The sequence below is a fragment of the Tursiops truncatus genome, chromosome 4 (assembly GCF_011762595.2).
Source record: "Tursiops truncatus isolate mTurTru1 chromosome 4, mTurTru1.mat.Y, whole genome shotgun sequence".
In the NCBI taxonomy this organism is placed as follows: domain Eukaryota; kingdom Metazoa; phylum Chordata; class Mammalia; order Artiodactyla; family Delphinidae; genus Tursiops; species Tursiops truncatus.
Window position 1 is genome coordinate 52,233,846 of NC_047037.1, and position 24,898 is coordinate 52,258,743.

Below are 24,898 nucleotides of genomic sequence, written 5' to 3' on the forward strand. Positions count from 1 at the left end.
CTAACTCAAAGCTTAGACTGTTGCTCTAGTTCTCAAAGGAAAAAAACCCCCAAGCTCGCAATAAATAAACAAAACCACAAAACCTGTATTGAGTGATTACTACGTGCTAAGCATGTCATGTATGTTATGCTATCCAGTCTCCACACTAATGGAACATTTTCTGTTCTCATCTTCTCAGTTTCCTGACCTTGATCTCTATGTCATGTCCCTCTCTTACTCTTTGCATATACTAAGGCCCTCACTCTGCCTCTTTACCCTGGTGTATTTGCTTCATAAGAATTTATTTTTCAACTGAAATTATTTTATTTGTTCATTTTTTTGTTGTCTTGCTCCTGTTTTGGAATGTAAGCTCCATGACGACAGGTCTTTGTTTTGTTCATTTCGATATTCCATGGACCTAGAATCATGGCTGCTCCATTATCAGAACTGAGTAGATATTTGTTAAATTAATAAATGTCTGCTCATTTATCATTCTTCTTGACTTCCTATTGCATCTTCTCTGTTTCCTTTCCTTTTGATTAGAAAATTCTAAGACTTATTTGAGGTCAATTTTTTTAGTATCTTTGAAGAAAAAACACTGTACAACATTTTTATATTTCCAAAATAGTATCTCAGTATTGCTGTAGTTACAATCACCCAACCAGGATCATCTTGTTATATAGGGGTGATTTTAAGAAGGAACAAATGCAGGATAAAATTTATTCTTTATTTTTAATCTTTCAATCATACTCATTTAATTGTAGTTTTATATACCTCACAAAGGTATCGTGATAATTAATGTCTGTTTAGTCATTTCAAAATAATAAGGCACCCTGAACCCCTAAGGCAAAAAGAGTTCTATGAATGTACATAATTAGTATTATAGTTTTCTCATTTGTAGAACACAGAGAGAAAATACCTATTCACAGTCACAAGGGTATTATTGAGATTAATTAATTAATGTTTATAAAGCAGCCAGAATGTGGAGAAAAATACATTTTCTTTGCTATTTAAAGTGCATTTCAAAGGTAAAGAGGCAAATTATGTTTGCAGTTTAGAGTTGTTTACTTATTTATCTTGAATGTTCAGATAAATTGCAGTTTTTACACTTGTTCTCCTGAATCACGTACCAGGTCCTAATACCCTTTTCACTTCTTCTGTACTTGAGCAGACCCTATAGCCCTTTGTTTTTTCAAAGTGGAAGTAACTGCTCCATGCATAACATATTATTTCTTCTTTTCAAACGTAGCTTATTCTGAAAAACATACAGGTTATCTTAGTCCTGTTTTTATTTTTTCTTTGTCAACATGGTATGCTTTATTTTGTCCTTTGAATATGATTTTATGTAAAGCTATTGAATTTGACATTTCTTTATCTAGGCAGATGTGGGTGTGATGCTACAGTTTTGGTTCTTTACCATGAGTATGACACTTGACTTCAGATTGCTGCCTTTCGATTGAGTGGTTATTAAGATGTAGGCTCTGAGAGAATGAGACACAGGCTATAGTTATGTTGCTTTCCTGCCATATTTATTTATTTTGTTTTATGCTCTTTGAAGTCTTTGAAATTGAAACTAAACGTTCATGATTTTTTTAATGGGTTCCAAATGTGGATTTTGGCTCTAAACTTTGTCAATGTACTCTACTTCCCTATTCAAATTTGCCTCTTCATTACCTCCTTATCGCTGTGTTTTCAGTAGATTACAGCAGGCTCTTCTCAGTTGATATTGATCCTTTTGTCCTAATTTAGTGCATCTTCCACAGCCAGTGACTGTGTAAAGGCACAGGGATTACATGATTATCTGTGGTATCTTTATACCAATATCTAGTTAGTTAACTGGTACCAAAAGGCCAGGGCACAGCCAGGAGCTCTAGTTAAATAAGCATCAAGCTGCCATCTGATTATTTTTGCATGACCCCTTGCTTGGCAAAAAGCTTTACAGAAAAAAGTAAAATTATGCTTGTTATTCTTGTGCAGAGAGGATGATTAGTCTGTTTTGTATTTCCCTCCCAGACCCCCAGTTGTCCCTTTCTCTATGACAAGGAGCCCTGAGATTTTTTGGGTTTTCCGTTTAGGTTCCATTTGGGTTTTCCTATTAACAAATAGGAAACCATTTGCTAATAATGGAGAAGAAATTTAGGGAAAGATAATACATCTTGATGTGGAAAGATCAGGTATAAAACTGAATTGTAAAGTTATATAAAAGGCGTAGGTTCATGGTGTATCGAAGAAACACAAGGTTTGTCTGAAAGTTTAATTAAGGTTATGCCCTTCTATAGTAATAAAGATTAAGGGAACATCACTCAGCTTCCCTCCTTCTACCCTCAATATACAAAAATTAAATTTGCTTCTTCTCTAGTGCCTTATCAAATAAATATAGATATTCTGATACGAAGTTAGAACATCTGGCTAATCTCATCATTGTGATTATTACATGATGTATAAAACATAGTTCTGTAAATCAGCAGAAAATAAAGTTCACTAACTGGTTAACTAATGGGTTAATATAATATATTTGGTTTATATTCTTGTAAGGACCCATGAAGAGATGAGATGACATCTTTGGGGGTTAGAGTTGGATTTGAATTCTTAGAGATGATGAAATTTTTAGGTTTTCTTTTCCTCCCTCCAAACTGACAAAATATTTCACAAGTTAAGGAAAACATTGAAAGTGTAATGAAAACACAATGCGCAAAACTGCCTAAATGCATCTCGTTTATTTACATTTCTAGATTTTGCAAAGCTAAATTATTGGATTTCTTCATTGTTTTGACAGAGCCATGCTGAAAAGTAACTTAATACTTCTTGTAAGGTGCTTTTAGCTAGAGCCGGAACTACAAAGACTACTGGGTTAGAAATAGGCTTCATTCAACACAGGGTTTGCCAGGAATGTGCTTTGCTCTCTTGACCTCAAGACTGATTAAAGATTAATTTGTTATCTTTAACTTTTAAAATAGTTTAACAGAAGATGGAAATGTATCACTATATACCCTTAGATAAATCTTTACATTTTTACAAATAGATAAATTGTTGTATAACTATTGTCTTGTTCTGTGGCATGTACAGTTGTTTGCTTGGCTAGTTGGGGTGTTATGAACTTATTTATATTCAGTAAAATAATATCACCCTCTTCCATAATGAAAGGTACTCTGCCTTGACTTTTTTAAAAATGTAAGATAGAAAATATGTGTACATAACAATATACAACTTTGATGATGCTGTCAGAGATGTATGTGCCTAAAAACCTTCAATCACACTATGTGAAGATGAGTATTTGAAGTATAACCCAGCTTTTGGTTGAAGACCCTATGTCTGCTTTTACTTTTTTTTTTTTTTTTCCCCACAGTTTCAGTCCCTTTAATTAGGTGCTCTGAAGAGAGGGCAGAATGGCAGACAAGGGGTGGAGAAGGTGGTGCTTCTTAAGCCCCTTTCAGTAACCGGTCAGTCCTCATCCTCTGGCAGCTGGACCTTGCTGGGGTCGAAGCAGTTGGAGTCCATGATGGGGAGGCCATTGGCCTCTCGGTATTTTACAAGCCTCTCAGCTTCCCGGCGGGCCCACTCCTGCATCCCGTAGTCAGGCAGATAAGCCACAAAGGTGCTGCCAAGGACCAAGATGATGGAGAAGCCAAAGAAGAAGACGACCCGCATGTTCCAGAGGTCCACAGCAGGGTCCCTGTCATAACCGTGGGAGTCTGGGTTCTTCTCGTAGAGGTTTTCGTCCTCGGGATCTGGGTCCTCCTGCCAGCGTAAAGTCGGTTCCGGCGGCCGCTTTCCCGCCACAGCGGACGGGGCGATCACAGCCCTGGAGGAGCTGGATTCCCAGCGAACACGGGCAGCCGGGAGCCCTCGCCTCGCCGCCACCGCCAAAAGGCGGCGGCCGCACAAACCTAACATCCCGGCCACCATGACAGATCGTTCTGCAGTTTATCGGGGGCGGGGACGGAAATGTGACTGCGCAGCTGCAGCTGGTCCGAGCGCGAGAATTGTCGCTCCGCCCCTACCGCAATAGGTCCCGAGTCGAGATTTTGTTTTCAAAAGGGCGAGGCGTCCTCTTTCCCTCCCTCTGTCACGGCCTCACGGAAGCAACCATCTTCTTATCCTCTCGATCAGGCTATGGAATTTCTGACCGAAAGGCTGTGGAATTTCCTTGAAAATAAAGCGGTAGCACTCGTGTGAATTCCGTTCCCAACCAATCGCACGGAGAGCTCCCTTGCCCTCTGGCGGGAAGGGCGGAGCTTCCGTTGCTCTTTCATCTTAGAAGGAAGCCAACCTTTTTTTTTTTTTTTTTTTTGCGGTACGCGGGCCTCTCACTGTTGTGGCCTCTCCCGTTGCGGAGCACAGGCTCGGGACGCGCAGGCTCAGCGGCCATGGCTCACGGGCCCAGCCGCTCCGCAGCATGTGGCATCTTCCCGGACTGGGGCACGAACCCCCGTCCCCTGCATCGGCAGGCGGACTCCCAACCACTGCACCACCAGGGAAGCTGCTTTTACTCTTTGTGTCGCAAACCATATTTACTGAAATAGAGTTGCCCCATGATTTGATTAACATAGATCATGTACTACAATAGCTAGCACAGTGCTGGATGGAATGAAATCTTTTGTTGAATAAATGGGTTAAAGACATAATAGTCAATTTAGAAGGCGTATTGAAAGTTTGTCATGAGGGGAAGAAAGCATCAAAATTGAAGTCACTGAGCAATTTTAGCAAATGTTGAAGGGTTCAGGGTACTGAAGTTCTCATCGCAGGTTTCACTGAGTTCTCTTTATTAACTGGATCAGATGTGGTACATTTTTTATGCCCAGGCAGAAGTTTCTGTATTTAGCTGGGGGAATAATCCTTTAACTCTGAATTGCAAAATGATTAGTCTCTTGTTTGCCATGAACCTTATGGTCTATACCCCTTGTTCAAGCAATTAATCATGCCTTGCAGTGTTTCATGGGTGTTCCCTTGTATAGTTATTTAGCTCTTCCATTGTTTATGGCCCCATGTAGAACATATCCACAAGTAAATTGTTGAGGCAGGGAACAAGTTGTTTGTGTGTGTGTGTGTGTGTGTGTGTGTGTGTGTGTGTGCGTGGTGTGGTGTGGCTATCTGTCCATGATTGTATGTTCTGAATTCATTAAATGTCAAAAATATTGCAGGTTTGATAGTATTTCGATGAATTCCAGAAGAATCAGTACTATAAAATAGGTTAGGACTGTATAATATTCATTAAAAGAGTTACTGTTGTATAATTATGAGAAAGGACATAGCATGTAAGAGTTGACCCCTAAAAAAAAAAAACAGTTGGAAGCATGAAGGGAACCTGTGGAAGGAACTGTGAGTTGGTGGATATTGATGGGAGACGGGAGGGGCTAGCTCAGTACTCGGCAGGACCTTATCAAAGCACATTGTATTTTAAGTACCTAAAGTTTTCAAAGCCTTGGAATATATTAGTATATTAAGGAACTCAGCTTATCTAGGTTTATCTGTGATCAATCTGATTTCCTTCATCTGTTAAGTTGATTAAGAGAAATGTGTATTATTTGGTGATAAATGAAGAACACAGCACAGCAGAGGCATATTGCATTTGTAGATTTAAAACTCATTAAACATTTGCTTTAGACAACACCATGAAGAAAAATGACTTTTCATAGATTTCCATGAGCAGAAGTATCTGGAAAGGTAGCCTAAAAAACAGAAAGGAAGTCAATGTACACATGAATGGAAGAAAATTATTGCTATGGCAACTGGTGTGTGGCATTAGAAGCAAACTTATACTGTGCTTAAAAAGATGATCCTATAAATGAATGGATAAACTGTATTAGAAAATCAGCACAGACTAAATAATTTAAAATGTTTGCCCTTTCTTAACTCAAATAATTAAGAAGTAGCTCCCTGAACAAAATTGCAATCTGAGAATTGTTGGAAAACCATAGTTGTTAATATCCATTTTATCTCTGGAATAGGGCTTAAATGTATTTTTTAAACCTAGCTAGGACAGAGATATGTCCTAGGGACATATCAAGAAGGGAATACATCTTCTGGGTTTTTATAAATCGGTGATCAACTTGTATGTCAATTTCTTATACTTAAGCTGAAACTTCTTCATGTGCTTTCTGATAACTTTTATACCTTGTACTTAAGTATTTGTCCCTACCTATACTGGAAAAGAAAAGACAGATTAACTTGATTAATAACCAAATCAGTAGTTCACAATCACTTTTAGAGTGTTTGTGATATGAAGGTTAGATAATAGATAAATAGAGGGTAGATGATATGTATATATGAATAAATACCCTTGTTGCTCTCTAAAGTAGACTAAAAAAGAAATGTTAGAGCCTTTTGCTAAGTTCTTTGAATATGAGTTCAGGTTCTCTTTTGAAAGGCTGACAAGTTCTTCCTTTAACTTCCTGAGGGGGAATAAACAATGAGAGATCCTGGGAGTTTGATTTTAACCAGGGGAGTCTCAACAGAACTTGGCATCTTAGGCGCAGCAAAATATAGCAACGAAGCACCATGGATTATGACATTATTGGGAGGTATTTTTCACCCAAATCTATTTTACTAATGAAAGGACAAAGAGATGAGAGTAAGAAAAATGCTGTTATAAAGTGCATACATTCTCAATATTACCTCAAATTGAGGTGAGCCAAATACAGAGATCTGTCTTGGGAACCAAGTGGAACAGAGGGTCCAACCCAGACCAACTTGCACAGGCAGCACTACTGATTACCTAGATTACAGGGCTCCCTTCTCATGCTCAGGATATTGTAATACAAATGTTTGAGAGGTTTGTGTTGTAGAAAACAAATGATCACAAAAGGATGAACTAGGTCTTAAGTAGAGAGATCGTAATGAACCTGTGAGATTGGAATCTTCTTGAGTAATGGAGACTTATAGTATCTTCTGCTGCTGAGATTATTGTCATTGTAAGAAAACTGTTTTCATTAACCCATATGACCTCATTTGTTCTGTCTGGTGGCCAATAATACATGGACAGAACACCAGGACTAGAATAGAAAACAGCTTACAATATTGGTGTGGTGGCTTCTAGGACTGGCTGGAGTTGCTATCTATTGTGGCAGTTTGTCGTGTTTCATTTACTTTCTTTGCACTTTGCTGCCACCAAAGAAAGTTAAGTCAGCAGCTGGGGTTGGGATTGGGTAGGGAGGAAAGGGAGAGTCAACAGACCCTACAAAATATTACTGGGTCTTGTTGCCCAATTGTGACTTAAGAAAGATTTTAAGTAAATTCTTTTAAAATGCAATTATTTGAGAAAACTAAAGTATCCTAACTATGTCTATAGGTCTCACCAGGAACCCTGGTGTGAAATGCCTTCTAGAGATGGTGCTGGGGGTTAACAGGGAACTCATTAATTGATTTAAAGAAACAAAACCTAGAAGATGTTTTTAGACCAGTATTTAAGGAGGTGAGAAGGATCTGAAATGCAAAAGGTAGATGAAAAGCCACAGAGATGGCTTCAGGACACTGCTTTCTACCAGCAGCCAGTGTTAGAACAGCAACCACATGGAATAGCTGACTTAGCAACAGCTGCTGAGAGAAGTCAACCATGGACGCCGTTGCTGAAAGCTGCCACTTAGAGACCATGTGGAAGCCGAGCAAAGTTAGAGGTACAAACTTTGAGATCAGCCGTCACAAAGGCCCTGCTGGAAAATGCTGGCCACCAGGTCTGATTCCAGAAGCATTAGATGGAGTGTACCTGCCAATGGGACCTTGTCATGCTAAGTGAAACCTCTGACATATTTCCTTCACAACTGGAGTGGCCCTTGAGGAAAAACGGGGTCTTTGACATCCCTAAAAACTAGGGACTGCTCTCTTTTACTCTATTCAAGGGAGGAGGCTGTATGACAATTTTACACATTCCTACAGGAGCCAAGTGGGATTTCCTGACAATTGTGGACACTTGGGCCCCAGTTTCCTGGTAGAGCGTTGTAGCCTTGTAAAGGGTCAAGATCCTAGAAATCTCCCCATTTGTTCGGTTCCTAATATTGATACTCTAGCTTATTATAAAATTGATCAATATGGCATGCTTCATCTGACCTGATTTCTTTTCCTCTTCTCCATTATGTGGTTCATTAAAAACAATAATCTGTCAAAAATGTGCATAAGTAAAGAATAGTTGTTTTGTATCTTGTTGAAATATTTCTCTATAAAATGTAACAACATGCAGAAAAATAATAATTTGTAAATCATTAATATCCCCATGCAACAATGTGTACCCAGTGGGTACTCTAAAGAATGCTGATAATTTATTTAGAATCAAGGACATGTTGTCAGTTTTATTATTATTTACTTCAGTTTTATATCCACTTAACATGTGTCCTGGTAGACATCGGTGAGATATAGTGTACATAGAAACAAAAAATATAATATAGGAAAATATAAAGTATACTTTAGTTCATGTTTTGAGTTTTAGAGTTTGCTTTAGGGTTTATTAGCTTTGGAGTACTTACTGTAGGAAAGTGCAGTTGCAAAAGAACATTGTGTTGAAATAAGAGTTGTGAACATCTACTACATCTCAGAAAATTTCCTATATAGGGTAAAAAATTTCACAAGTTTTCTGAGTGTTTTTAGTTTTTGTAATGTTTTGGACCCTTTCCATAAAAAATTCTCATGAAATGCAGTTGGTACTCTTCTGCCCTTCACTTAGACCTGGACAACCAGGACCCTGCCTTGGGCTGCATTCTTTCCAGATCCTTGGCTGACCCTCCTCCCACCACATCTCTCCCAAAGGGACATGCCCAACTGGAGCCCATGTCCCTCCCTGTATCCCCCACATCCCAATCCCATAATGTTGGTACCAGAGAGCCAGAAATTCTCTGCCCCAGATATACCCCTAACCTGCTTCCTGGCCTTGCACAGGTCTCTTTCTGAATCTATCTTGGCGGATGGAGCCAGGGGCAGGGAGGAGCCAGTAGGGCTCAGATGCAGCTGGTGGTCTCCACACACGCACCAGGCTTCTGATTTTCCTGATGGAGCCTGGTTTAGGAAGAGAATGGGGTGAGGCTGAGGGTTGGGTCCTCTGTTTGTACTCTTGCTCCGGACTTGCAAATGTTAGAACTGGGCCGAAATACTTACACTTCAACAACGACAGAAGAAACTGTCAGTTATTTTTGGATATAAGTAACATTAACATGTTTATAATTTAATGAAAGTGACTTAAGATTGCATGAGCTAATTCTTTAAAGTAAATGAGTTTATTTTTCAAATGGCATCTTTATTAGAATACTTATGTTCCATATGAGTATGATATTTACTTGTCAGTTGTCAATAACTTCATCCATTGAAGAATTAGGACATTGTATAAACTCATTATTAATCAATTCTAGGAAGAAAACTAAAGCAAACGAACAAACCAAAACAAGCAAACAAACAAAAACCTCCTGTCAAACCATAAGTAATGCCGTTCTATTGTTTTCATGTAGCCTCTCTCTAATTTATTAGGCTTTGTAAAAATAAAAATAAGGTTTATATTCTTTTCATTTGTTTTTATTTACTCTTAAAAATATTCTGTTTACCCAGGACTAATCTAATCAGCATGTTCATGTGTTTAGTGTGGTATATCTTTATAAGTGGCTACTCAAATACTTTGTAGGTAATACTTAGGAATTTATGATGATGTAAGTTATTGCAACACAGAATCAAAATGAAGGAAATGTAAAATAATTTTGAAAGTTATAAAAAGTAATTTAGGGATGGATTAGAAACTGAGTATCAACATAAAGATAGTTTCCATTGTCTAAAAAGCAATTAACTGAGGCTGGTGATAAAGACTTCTTTGGGGTTGGGGGAAGATGAGAAGAACACATAAGAATCATGTTATAGAATAGGAAATGATGATTCACCAATACATTGTATGTAGGAGATAAAATAAACATGGGTAGAGAATTCTTTCGTTTTAAATTGGGGTTGAAATTAGACAGAGAATGACCATGAGAAACCTGGGTAGTAGACAGCAAACTGTGAAGCCTTATCTGGCTTGAAAGCAGCATCTGAAGTAAAAAGAAAATAACAGAAGTATTATGGGCTACCACAAAAATATAGACAGCAAAATAATCATCATTTATATTTCATTCAACAAGTATTTACTGAGTACCTCATACATGTCAGCTACTGAACTAGACACAAGATATTTCAATGAGCAGAACAAAGATTGTTGCCCTCCATAGAGCATGCATAAGTGGCTTTAAAACTAAGCTTACTCTTCAATTGTTTCCTAAAAGATCCATATTTAATGTTATATTTTCCAAAATCCCATGAAGAATATGTATTATACACAGGAGGATATCAATATGTCCATACTTTTTAAAAAAGTCATGCAATAATACAAACTTTTGATACCCATACAAATGAAACACTGATGGAACTAGGGAAAGATTTTTCTGCAAGTAAGCAAACATCTGAAGAAATTGTTATTGACCATACTGACACATCAAATAAACAGTTTGACAAATCGAGGATTGATTTAAAAGATATTTTTCCTATTCCTACAATTCCTATTGTAATTATTGCTTCTCTTTCACTTTTATAAACCTGATTGATCTAGGAAGTCTCTATTTTTACCCCTCAGTTCACTACATAGTCTTTCTACTTATACTGCTCAGGTTCTAGTTCTCACTGAAATCTAATAATGTTGCTTGATCTTCTTGTCCTATTAGACTTAGGGGTGGTAACAGCTTCCTACTGTTGCTAGGTCCTGGATGCTTCACCATCCCCTGTTGGTTCCCATAGCCCTGTCCATACTTCTGTAGATTATCTGTTAATTACATTGTCAATTGACTCCTTCGTGTGTGCTATCTGCCAGAACTCTGCATGACACAAAGATAAATAGCAGTGTTGAAGAGAAGCTCAGGGCTCAGATTGTCCTCTCAGCTCTTGCTCCATTTGGAAAATGAGAGAATGGGACCTTTCACAAGATTTCGACATTGAGAAGTCTTGGACAGAAACCATTAAGAGAGCATCTTCAGAGACCACATAACTTTCCTGCATGCATTTAAAAAACACTTAAGCCCATAGGCAGTGTTAGAGCCACTTCTTCCAAAAGCTGCTCTTCTGTAACATTTAAAAATATTCTCCCCAGATGAGGAGAATGTTGTATCACATAACACTATGTTAATGTTGTATTAACATAGTGTTCCAAGACCAAATCAAAGCTTAGGGCTAAGAATTCTGTTTTTCCCATTTTTTCTGTTGCTTAGATGGGTGGTGACTGACCCATCTTGTGTGCCAATTCTCTTGACATTTGTTCGATCCCTTTTTATCCATACGGGTGTGGTGGAGACAGTACAGCCCCACTCAACACTGTCTTCTGGCCCCATTTTGAAACACCTACCCAAAGGTAAGCTATCTAACATAGCAAATGACCTATATTTGGTTTGACTATCACCACTCTCCCATAATGTTTTTTGTCCCTTCTTATCATTCTTAAAAAAGAAAGCTAGCTCCATCCCTTGTACAATTTTAAGTTTCCCCCCAATTTTAGGATCTTTCATAATGTTGGCATTGTATTATATTATAGCCTTATTTGATGCCTCAAATCAGTTATCTTTATGTGTGATTAACTCTTCCTGAAAAAAAAAACAGTTAAAATTTCAAAGTTAAAAACAAAATCTGACAGTTAAGAGTAAAGATATTATCTGCTCTAAGGGAGTAAGGGATAATAGCAAGCATAGCTAGAATATTCATTTTGAGTTGGCCTTGCTAAAATAAGCCCTCTCTGTCTACAGTATAAATATCTTTCAGTTTAAATTGCCAGTTTAAAGCGTTTGCCAATGCATTTTTTTGAACTTAGCAGAGATTTGGATTGATTTATGTAAGATAAAAATAGTCACTTTATCTTTATATGATAAAATGTGTCATAAGCATTGAAATATGAAGGTTCATTTTGAGTCATTGGAACCACTGCACTTGTAAGGTGTTTACAAGGATAACAATGTCCTTAAGTGCATAAGTACTTAGTGTCTCGTGATGGATACAGGTTTTTAGAGAAATAAACAGTATCCTAATTTACTTTGTCTTGCCATATTCTTTTCTCTTATGAGACAGAATAATTTATCTGTATTGATAGAAGATGATTTATCATAGTATTCATATGAATTATCTGGTAATTTGTGTTTCTTTTTCATTAAATTCTCTCTATTGGTTTTCAGATATAAAAACTGTGTTGAAATGGTTTTATTTTTTAACAGCACAAGCCCATTAGAGGCTAGTCATGGTAAATAACCTCTAGCCAGAATTGGGTTAATTCAGGTTATTTAACAATAGGTTTTTTAGAGTATATTCTATTGATTATTTTATTCATTTTGATTCAGAAAACACTTACTGGCTAATAATGTAGGGTGGTCATCATGATAGGTTCTTGGTAAACTCTGTAATTAAGGCACAAATCACCACCAAAGTTATGGTCAAATCATTTGTTTATTGGTAGTTCTGAGTGGTAGTAAGTTATATGGTGCTTCTGAAAATCATCCAGAAGCATTGGCTTTTTTGTAGAACATTCTACCAATAAGTGTGGATAGTCCTTTCTTCCAGTTATAAAATAAAACAATAAAAAATAAATCCAATCTTAAGTATTTTTGAAAATTTGTTGATTTATAATGAATTTATTTCTATGGTCAGCTTTTTCAAAAGAGAGCATAATTTAAATAATTATATCAACTAAGACTCTTTTTTGAAAAAGGATTTATATTAGTCCTGAGTTTTTTCAGGTCTTATCACACAAGACACAAAAGTACATAATCCAACTGGATGTTTTATATCTGCATAGGAGTGATTTGAATTGTGCAGGTTGAAAGATACACTTGAGCCCATTCAGATTCAAAATGCTGCTACCTTTATCCTCAAATAAATTATTTGGTTTAACAATAGCTCTCCTTTTGTAAGAAAGAAAAATAAAGCTTGGTAGTATCTAATGTTAATATAATGATTCTAATACAATTACAGTTGCTGAGCAACTGGAGAGAATGTGAGAAGTCCAAGGTCCAGAGTAGCAAGAAGCCCAGTTTTTAGTAGTTGTGGATTCATTTTCTTCCTTTTCAGAGTAAAGTATATGGAAAAACTTGATTTTATGAAACTTTACAATATATTTAATGTTTAATGACAAGTAGGTTATATTCAGAGAGTGACAACCTTCTACCCAATGTAATTGCTCTAGTATTTGCTCAATAAATCATGTCAAATGACATTAACAACTTTACTTTTTCTTTAGTTTTAGAGGTACTAGACAAAACTTATGGTTTTATAAATTAGAATTATTGATTATATAAGGCCAAGCCAATATATTATTATAATCCTTTGTCATATTTATTCTTTATATTCTAGCCCTATTAATATAGGAAGAGGAATGGGAGAGAATAGAGAAAATATAAGAATGAAATTTCTAAAGATGAGTAGTTTTCTACAGTTATGGATATTCAGTTGCTCGTGCCTGGTAGTAGTTCTTTTTCAGTCATTGGTTGGTTGCCAACTGAGGGTATCTTTTTCTGTACTTAAGTTTTACTATCACAGAAAAATATGCTCTGCAGAGAGGCTATCAAATGATAGATATTATAGCTCTTCCCATGTGGCATTTACTATCAAATTTAGATTTTTAAAAGGTTTTCGTTTTTTGTTATTTTTATTAACACAACAATTTAATGATATTTGAGTTGTGGAGAAATAAGGTACTGTGAATATCTGATAGCCTTAATATTATTAAGATATTGCTGATTCTTTAATATTTTTTCTCTCTTGATTTGTGTTTTTATTACTTACTAGAAAATCAAAATTATGATCTATAGAAAATCACTGTTCTCATGAGAAAATTTGCCACTTGGAAAAGTTAAACAATGAATTTACCAAAAAATAAACAATAGATTTTTATAAAAATAGAGCTATCTCTTATTTAATTTAAAAGTTGAAATTACTAGCTCAGCATTTTTAATATGATTATTTAAATGTGCTGTAATAGTGTGCGCTAGTTGTTTGAGTATATGTGTATTATTTCCTGAAATATTTTTATATCCCTAGAATAGTCTAATGCCAAAAGATTGGCATTTCTCCATCTAATAGAGAAAAAGATCGCTATGCATGGAATATCCATGAGATGATTTCATTATTCTCTGTCTGTCATTTTCTCTTTTTTACATTTTTGGGGGGTTGTCTCACAATGGAAGTGGTAGGATGGTTTGAAATGTGGGATTAAGTGTACGTGTTGGACAGCTGTGTAGAAGTTGGCATTTCCAGATCTAGATTCTTGCCTAGACCCATTTCTTTAAACAATTATTCTATTAATTAAATCCTGTGTGCTCAATTGGGGAAGCAGGTAATGACTTGTCGAGATCCATCCAATTTTGAGACTTTGTGAAGTGTCTTTGAACTAAAATCATTGGCAGAAAGAAGACCAAAACTTACTGTATTTTTTTTTGCTATTGGTATCATATGTATTACTTAACAGAACCCAAGGGATAGAATTTGCTTAAGGAAACAGGAGGGTCTTTTAAGTTAAAATTTGAGAACAAAATAAGAACAAATAGCTCTGTAAATATTCTATAAAGTCAACATGACAGTGAACTGACAAACATGATAATTGAAAGAGATATTGAGTGATTAAGCCTTCAAACAAATTGTAAATAGCTTAGACATAGCATTAAGTAGGAGATATTCACTTAACATTTGAAAAGCAACTAGATATCCATAGCTGAAGAAACGTTATTTTTTTCTTCATTGCTTTTCCACATGTCTTTTAATAGGTGATACTTTCTTCATAAGTAGACTAGTAATTATTATTGAAAAGCCACCTAAATGATGTAGAAAATGATTTAATAGAAATGAAATTATATCTTCCATCTTTATTGAGATATAGTTCACATATCATACATTTCACCAGGTTAAGTGTACAATTTAAAATGGTTTTTAGGAAGTTCACAGGGTTGTGCAACCATCACCACAATCTAATTTAGAACATATTTATCCTCTCAAAAGGAAATCCCACAGCCATTAGCAATTGCTCCCACTCTTCCCCACAATTCATCTCCCCTACCTAGACCTAGCCCTAGGCAACCACTAATCTATTTTCTATCTCTATAGACATGCCAATTCTGGACATTTCGTATATATATAATTATACAATAAGTGATTTTTTTGTGACTGGTTTCTATAATTTAGTGTAATATTTTCAAAGTTTATTCATGTTGTAGCATATATCAGTACTTCATTATTTATTAATGAAAAATATTCCATTATATGGAATACCATATTTTATTTATCCATTTGCTAGTAAACAGATAATTGGAATATTTTCACTTTTTTTTTTTTTTTTTTTTTTTTTTGCGGTACGTGGGCCTCTGACTGTTGTGGCCTCTCCCATTGCGGAGCACAGGCTCCGGATGCGCAGGCTCACCGGCCATGGCTCACAGGCCCAGCCGCTCCACGACATGTGGGATCTTCCCGGACTGGGGCACGAACCCGTGTCCCCTGCATCGGCAGGCAGACTCTCAACAACTGCGCCACCAGAGAAGCCCTATTTTCACTTTTGATCTATTGTTAACATTCACGGACAAATTTTTGTGTGGATTTATGAACACTTGTGTACACTTTTTTGGTGGATATATTTTTTCATTTCTCTTAGATATACCTAAGATTGGAATTGTTGGGTCATATAATAATTCTATGTTTAATGTTCTAAGGAGCTGCCAAACTGTTTTCAAAAGTGATCGTATTATTTTACATGTATGAGGAATCCAATTTTTCCACATCCTCACCAACACTTGTTACTGTATGTCTTATTTATTATAGCTATACTAGTGAGTATGAAAGTATGAAGTGATATTTCATAGTGATTCTTGACTTTCATTTTCCCAATAACTAATGGTCTCAAACATTTTTAAAATGTGTTTCTTTGTCTTTTGTATATATTCTTTGGAGAAATGCAAAGAGGTAATTAAGGTTAAATAAGTTCACATGGGTGGACTTAGGACTAGTGTCCTTATAAGAAGATGGAGAGTCACCAAGGATGCCTGCTTCCTTTCTCTCTCTGTCTTTCCACTCACATGTACCAAGGAAAGGCCATGTGAGGGTACAGTGAGAAGGTGGGCAAACCAAATAGAGAGACCTCAGGAAAAAACAAGTGCTGGCGCTATGATCTTGGGCTTTTAGCTTCCAGAACAGTGAGAAATAAATTCTATTGTTTAAACTACTTAATCTGTGGTATTTTGTTAGAGCAGCCCTAGCAGACTAATATATCCCCTATCAGATATAATAATTTGCAAATTTGTTTTCCCCACTTCACAGATTGTCTTTTCACTTTCTTCATGGTATTCTTTGTAAGACAAAAAGTTTTTAATTTTGAAATAGTCAAATTTTGTCTTTTTTGTTTTTGTTGTTACTTGTGCTTTTGGTGTTGTATCTAAGAAACCATTGCCTAATCCAAGATCATTAACATTTATTTATATATTTTGTTTTAAGCGTTTTATAGTTTTCATTCTTACAGTTAGGTCTATAATCCAAATTGAGCTAATTTGTGTGTGTTGTGTAAGGTAGAGGTCCACCTTTATTCTTTGGTATGTGGATATCCAGTTATCCCAGCCCAAGTTGTTGAAAAGAAAAGACTGTGTTTCCTCTATTGAACTGTCTTGGCACCTTCATCAAAAATCAACTGACCATATTTGTATGGGATTATTTCTGGACTCTCAATTCCATTCCATTTATCTACACATCTATCCATATGCCAGTACCACAGTAAGTTTTTAAATTGGGAAGTATGAATCCTACAAACTTGCTCCTTCTTTTCATGATTATTTTGGCTATTCTAGGTCTGTTGAATTTCTATATGAATTTTAGGATCAGCTTGTTTACTCTGCAAAAAAGGCAGCAGAAATTTTGATAAGGATTGTTCTGAATCTTTCAGTCAAGGGCAGCATTGCCATCTTAACAATATTAAGACATGATCAATGAACGTGGGATGTATTTCCATTTATTTATAACTTTTTAAGTTTTTTTCAACAATGTTTTGTAGTTTTCAGTGTATAAGATTTTCACTTCTTTTGTTAAGTTTATTTCTAAGTATTTTATTCTTTTTGATGCTATTTTAAATGCAATGGTTTCCTTAATATCATTTTCACAAAGTTGATTGTTAATATGTAGAAATATAATTGATTTTATACATTTGATCTTGTATCCTGCCATCTTGCTGAGTTTATTAGTCCTAATAGTTTTTCTAGTTGATTCCTTAGGATATTCTATATGCAACATAATGTCACCTGCAAATAAAAATAGTTTTACTTCTTTCTTTTCTAGGTCGACATTTTTTTGTTCTTGTGTAATTGCTGTGTCTAGAACCTCCAGTAGAATTTTTTAAATTAATTAATTAATTAATTAATTAATTTATGGCTGTGTTGGGTCTTCATCGTTGGGTCTTCATTGCTGTGCACGGGCTTTCTCTAGTTGCAGCAAGCGGGGGTTACTCTTTGTTGTGGTGCACAGGCTTCTCATTCTGGTGGCTTCTCTTGTTGTGGAGCCCAGGCTCTAGGCCTGTGGACTTCAGTAGTTGTGGCACGTGGGCTCAGTAATTGTGGCTTGTGGGCTCTAGAGCTCAGGCTCAGTAGTTGTGGCACACAGGCGTAGTTGCTCTGTGGCACGTGGGATCTTCCCAGACCAGGGATTGAACCAGTGTCCCCTGCATTGGCAGGCAGAATCTTAACCACTGCACCACCAGGGAAGTCCTGAGACCCTCCAGTACAATGCTGAATAAAAGTAAAGAGTGGACATTTCTGTCTTGTTCCTGATATTAGAAGGAAATCATTTAGGTTTTTTTTACCATACCATTAAGTATGATATTAGCTGTGTTTTATTTGTAAATGCCTTTTATCAGGTTGAGGAAATTCCTTTGTATTCATTCATAGTGTTTTGAGAATTTTTATCATGAAAGTGTATTGAATTTTATCAAATACTTTTTGTTTGTCTATTGACATGATTATATAATTTTGCTTTTTTCTATTAATATGATATATTACATTAATTAACTTTTGGAATTAATATGATTTTAAAGTATGTTTTTAATGAGTTCCTTATCAAGATGGTTTAAGGGGCCACCAAAAAAGTTGTACCTACACTGTGGCGTCTCTAACTTGGTTAATGGATTGTGATTAGTATTTCAGAAATTAGTGCTGAAATTAGTTTTGTAAACTCATATCTTTGCCACCAGCTAATAATTTAATCTGAGAATATTTTTATCCACATTTTAAAATATTTCAATTGCCATTTTCAAAGATGGGATCATACCTTTTCAAAATTTTCTCCTGTAAGTTTTCAGCATCAAAGTCTATATCCACATTTATTAGGTATAATATATTCTTTTAAAATACATCATAATGTATGTATTGATCTTTATCATGTGCAAAGTGAATTCTCAATCTCTCAGGAGCTGATTTTAACTAAGTTACAATGTGAACACCTCCCTCCTTTCTAACTTTTATTCCTACATTCAACAATAATTATTGTTCCTCTACTTGGTACAAGCCCATGCCAAGTGTTGGGGATACAATGTAAACAAAACCAGCAGGGTTTGTTCTTTTATGAAGTTTACAGTATTGTGTGGAAACAAACATTAAACAAATGACCCGAAACTAAATGTATAATTACTTATTGTGATAAGTGCTGTAAATAAAATACAAGATAGGAAACAGTGTAATTAAATGTTACTGAATATGGGAGAGGGAGGGAAAATTGCTTATCATCCATGATTACCCTTGAAAATTTCTCAGTGGGTAAATTTTGATATATATGACTTCTGTATATAATGCTGTACACAAATTTTATGGTGTAGACTCTGAATTAGACTAAAGAAAGGAATAAAATGGAAAACTTATATGTGGTTGTCAGGACTGTTTAAAAAAAGTAACTATAATTCATAGGATAGAAAGAGTATGAATGGGTAATTCGAAACTATTCCTGCTTTCCAGAAGGATTTACTCTTTTTTCATTTGATAATAAGACTAATTCATATTAATATATTTAATATATTTACATAATATAAAGATTAAACAAGATGCTATGCTCATTTAATTTGGTTTAGGTTTTAAATTTTCCAATTATATATATGAGAGGTTCAACTTCTGCCTATGCCATTTGGGCAATTAGTTAATCTTTCTATTTTTCTTTTTTTTTTTCAATTTGTAAAGAAGGCAATAATCAGAGCTCCTACCTAATAGTGTATTTCTTAGGGTTAAAATGAAATTATCCAAAAAAGTATTTTAGCATAGCATCTGGCACATATTAGGACTCAATAAATGTAGCTACATCTATTAGTAATTAATTTGTGGGATCTTTTTGTCTGTCAAAATGGGAAAATTTAGAAGAGGTAAAACCAAGAGTAGTTGCCTCCTACCCCATTAATGATTCTAGGATTAGACAAAATTAGATTTGAAGAATGTCATGTATTTCATATATATACAATTCTCCTGTTTTTACTATCTTAGATAATGGTAAGAAAAAGGATATATCTTGAAGGATTACTTAGTTGCTCTAATATTATGGTGATGAACTGGTTTTTGTGAGTTTGTTTCAGTGTAGCACATCTAAACATGACTTGTTGATTACTGTCCAGCATTGCCTGGAACACCTTGGAATAAAAACATAAACTTTTAGCATTATTTATGTTATCTTATTAACTGATGATGCCTATCAAGTCTTTTCTTATTTCAGTAATAAGATTTCATATTAACATATTAGGAATTATTATGTATCAGTTTGACTCTATTCTGTCAAGTTTCCATTGTGGCTTTTTTTTTTTTTTTTTTTTTTTGCGGTACGTGGGCCTCTCATTGTTGTGGCCTCTCCCGTTGTGGAGCACAGGCTCCGAACGCGCAGGCTTAGCGGCCATGGGTCACAGGCCCAGCCGCTCCGCGGCATGTGGGATCTTCCCGGACCGGGGCACGAACCTGTGTCCCCTGCATCAGCAGGCGGACTCTCAACCACTGCACCACCAGGGAAGCCCTATTGTGGCATTTTTTATTCACTAATTTTCCTTAAGCATTTTGTTACAAAAGCATAATCAACTCAGTGAGAAATAAAGACCACTGTTTAGATACCACTGGAGAACCCAGTGAATTATTTCGTCAAAGTTTGCCATCTTAGACTATATTTACATTTTGAAAACAAATAAAAATATGAGATAATTCATAACTATCCAAGAAAAAAATTCTGCTTCAGTTGTGTAGGCATTTTATGTAAAAGTATATTTCGACCTAAATTATCCATGTGATGACCCTAGTTCTCTATAACCTATATTGGGCCTGAATTATCCTATTAATTATCAAAGTGATTGAACTAACTTTGTTTTTGATTATATACCAGTATCTTCCCTGTCTTCATAGCAGCAGTAGTTATTAACCACTGTGTAATTTATTGTTTACTTGTTTGAGGATAACCACAGCAGCCTTTACTTATCTGATGATGAATGGTTTATCAGGGCCTTTCTATATATCACCACTAATCCTATGTCACAGGTTGGCCTCCACCCAAAGCTGACTCTAACACAGAGTTTAGGGTACAGGACGTTTGGAATGGTGTGCCCTGGGACCAATACCTGTGGAAGGGAGGAAAGGAAGCAGGATTGGGCCAGAGTTAAACTACTCCATAGTCCCAATGACCGTCTTCGCCAGCACCACATGAAGATCTGGAGCTAGATTGACCCATGAGAGTTTTCCTGAGTTGGGCTTAGAGGGGCAGAACTTTTTTTTCCATGTAAGTCAATCATTTGATGTGGGACACCCAGGATATCACTGTGGGCCAGGTGAGTCTCTGCCTCTAAGTCTGACCTTTGAAGGGACTGATAGCTGAAAGCTGTTTCCCAACAGCACTCTCAGGAGTGGAGACCACAACTCCTTTCTTTTTTTTTTAAATCTAAATATTTTAATTTTTTTCTTCCAGTACTGTATAAGTTTAAGGTATACAGGATAATGATTTGACTTACATGCATCATGAAATCGTTAGCACAGTAAGTTTAATGTCTATCGATCATCTCATATAGAGAGAAAATGAACAAAAAAGAAAACCAAATTTTTTCCTTGCGATGAGGACTTGTAGGGCTTACTCTCTCAACAACTTTCATGTATAACACACAGCAGTGTAAATTATATTAATCATGTTGTACATTACATCCCTCATACTTACTTATAACTAGCAGTTTATACCTTTTAACCACATTCTTCCAGTTCCCTTCCGTCCACCTCTGCTTCTGGTAACTACAAATCTGATCTCTTTTTCTATAAGTTTATTTGTTTTCTGAAGTATAACTGAGCTACAATACTATGTTAGTTCCTGATACACAACATAGTGATTCAATATTGCTACACATTACAAAATGATCACCACAGTAAGTCTTGTTACCCCACACTGTACATTTTATACTTGTGACTCATTTATTTTGTAACTGGAAGTAACTGTAACTCCTCATCTTCTTCACCTACTTTTCTTGTTCCCACATGCCACTCCTTTCTGGCAACCACCTTTTTGTTCTCTGTATCTATGAATCTGTTTCTGTTTTGTTATGTTTGTTCATTTGTCTTGTTTTCTAGATTCCACATATAAATGAAATCATATGGCATTTATCTTTCTCTGTCTGATTTATTTCCCTTAACATAATATCCTATAGGTTCATCCATGTTGTCAAAAAATGGCAATATTTAATTCTTGATCACGACTAACATTCCATTGTGTGTGTGTGTATCTGTGTATATACCACATCTTTATCCATTCATCTATCAAAGGGCACTTAAATTGTATCCATATCTTGGCTATTGTAAATAATGCTGCAGTGACATTGGGGTACATATACCTTTTTGAATTAGAGTTTTTATTTTCTTCAGATAAATACCCGGGAGTGGAATTGCTAGATTGTATGATAGTTCTATTTTTAATTTTTTGAGGAACCTTCATACTGTTTTCCATACTGGCTACACCAATTTATGTTCCCATCAATAGCAAACAAGGCTTCTCATTTCTCCACATCTTTGCCAACACTTGTTAGTTGTTGTCTTTTTGGTAATAGCTATTCTAATAGTTGTGAAGTGATATCTCATTGTGGGTTTGATTTTCATTTCCCTGACGATTAGTGATGTTGAGCATATTTTCATGTGTCTGTTGGCCATCTGTATGTTTTCTTTGGAAAAATATCTATTCAGGACCTCTGCCCATTTTTTAATTGATTATTTGGTTGAGTTTCTATGAGTTCTTTGTATATTTTGGATATTAATCCCTTATAAGATATTTCATTTGTAATATCTTCTCCCATTCAGTAGGTGGCCTTTTTGGTTTCTGATAGTTTCCTTCACTGTGTATAAACTTTTTAGTTTGATTTAGTCCCGTTTGTTTATTTTTGCTTTTGTTTCCATTGCCTGAGGAGATACATCCCAAAAATATTGCTAAAACCAGTGTCAAATGCATACTGCTTATGTTTTCTTCAAGAAGTTTTATGGTTTCAGGTCTTACATCTAAATATTTTATCCATTTTGAGTTTATTTTTGAATATGGTATGAGAAATGAGTCCAATATGATTTTTTTTTTGACACCAAGAATTAGAATCTTTTCTGATTCCAAAAGAATCAAACAAGTCTTTCCTTGATGATGGATCACAGATTTAACAACCCAGCAAATTCTGCATGGAAAATACTATTATCCCCATTTTACGGAGAGCAAAACTGAGATTTTTCTAGTTGCATAGACAATGGTTGCCTGAAAACGGGATTCAAAACTAGGATTGTCTGATTCCATAGCCCTATACTTTCCACTGTACTTCATTGCTTGCTCAGGTTTTTGTGTGGTGATAGAATTTTCAGAAACATACCAGTCTTTTTTTTTCAAGCCAAATATATATCCAAATATCTTCCTACTGATTTGACTATAGCTAATTTACATAGTCCTTTTATTCTGCATTACAGTTTATAGTACATTTTCTCAGACATAATATGAGCAGGTAAGGTTATGTGTTCTCACAGCCATTTGGTAAACAACACAGGATAAGCATCATTATTTCCAATTGTAGACTAGGGAACAGACAAAAAAGTAATAAGGTGATTTTACTCAGTCACAAGATAAATGAGAAAACTTGAAATTGAGCTTGAGTGTTCTAAGTCCAGAGTACGGATACAGTACACTTCATTAAGAAGTCATTTATTAGGAATGTGCTTGTGTGTTTTAGTGTTTCAGCCTTTAGAGGATTTGAAATGTTAGTTCACATACTAGGTCTTTAAGAAGTGCCACTTGAATTGAATATGAACCTATCTCTTACATCAGCATTTTTTTTTTTTTTTTTTTTGGTGGTACGCGGGCCTCTCACCGCTATGGCCTCTCCCGCTGCGGAGCACAGGCTCCATACAACACACTCAACGGTGTCTGAGTTGAAGTGTAAGGATAACAGCCACCCAATTTTATCAGATACAGCATCCACTGGATGCAGAATTTAATTTGTGCTAAAATATTCTTCTTTTGTTTTTTCCCTGTATGTATTTTTTCTTTATAATTTGCTTGTTTGACATGTGACCATGATGATAGCTTCAGGAAGTCTTTTGCCATGAATTTCTAGCTTGAAAGTATATATAAATAGTCCAAATACTACAAGTAGACATGAACAGATTTTTTTTTTTTTTTTTTTTTTTGCTGTGTTAGGTCTTCGTTTCTGTGTGAGGGCTTTCTCTAGTTGCAGCAAGCGGGGGCCACTCTTCATTGCGGTGCGCGGGCCTCTCACTGTCACGGCCTCTCTTTTTGCGGAGCGCAGGCTCCAGACGCGCAGGCTCAGCAGTTGTGGCTCACGGGCCTAGTTGCTCCACGGCATGTGGGATCTTCCCAGACCAGGGCTCGAACCCGTGTCCCCTGCATTGGCAGGCAGATTCTCAACCACTGTGCCACCAGGGAAACCCCAGAACAGATTTTAACAATAAAAAACTTTATTTCTTTCTTTTCCTCATTCTCTTTTGCATATTATTTTTAATATTGGGCCTTACTTTATGTTTCCTTTTTAGCTAGACTCTACGTAATTAGTGATATTTGAAACATTCTCATAAAGATACCCTCAATTAAAATAAATCTGAAAAGAAAGGCGAGTTAAATTTCTATATAGCCTTAAAGTTCAAAATAATACTTTGCTTATCTCTTTTATTTTCATTGTTTTATACACACACACACACACACACACACACACACAGTGGCAGCAGTGGAATTTACCACTAATATGAAGCCAAACTAAGTTACTATGTGGTTTCATCTAAGGCATGGAATTTTATATTTTGTCCACTAAAATTATCTGGCTTTTGAATTTTTATATTGGTGCATAACCCTTAAAAAGAAGTAAGATTTACTTGAAATTTGCAGTGTTTTTTTAGGATTGTGGAAACATTATTAGTGACAAATGAATAATTTGATGTTTGAATCTTCTAAGTATTAATAAAAACCATACAAATTAAAATTCCTGTGCATAGGTACCCCTTAACATAAATTCATTAGAGGAGTTAACACTTATGAAATAACAAAATAGACTGTGAATTAATTCTCCACAATATGAAAGTTAAGTGTCAAAAAAATCACTAAACAAGGCCTCACTGTATCTGACTCAACACTTCTCTCATGGTGTTCTATGGCTATTCAGTTCTGCTAATATAATACGCAGAGACACAAATGGTCATATGAAGCAAAAGAGAAAAAGAAGGCAAAACTGGCAGTCTACTTTGTAGTAGACTTTAAAGAATTTTAGAACATTCCCATTTATGAAAATATGTGAGCTAGTGTATTTAATATATATTGTGTCATAGAATTGAGAAAATGCTGCAAATGAAAGTTAATAGAACAACTACTCTTATTTAACAGGCATGATAAATTAGTTGAGCTTTGCTGAAACTCCTAGCCTTCCAGGATCCTGGCCATCACTTCTGGTACCTTTATCGTT

At 35.7% G+C, this 24,898-nt stretch overlaps 1 pseudogene; it reads right to left on the minus strand.

Annotated features, from left to right (window-relative positions):
• Positions 1–3,321: 3,321 nt before the first annotated feature.
• LOC117312138 (NADH dehydrogenase [ubiquinone] 1 beta subcomplex subunit 11, mitochondrial pseudogene) lies at positions 3,322–4,145 on the minus strand (annotated as a pseudogene).
• Between the last annotated feature and the right edge of the window lie 20,753 nt (positions 4,146–24,898).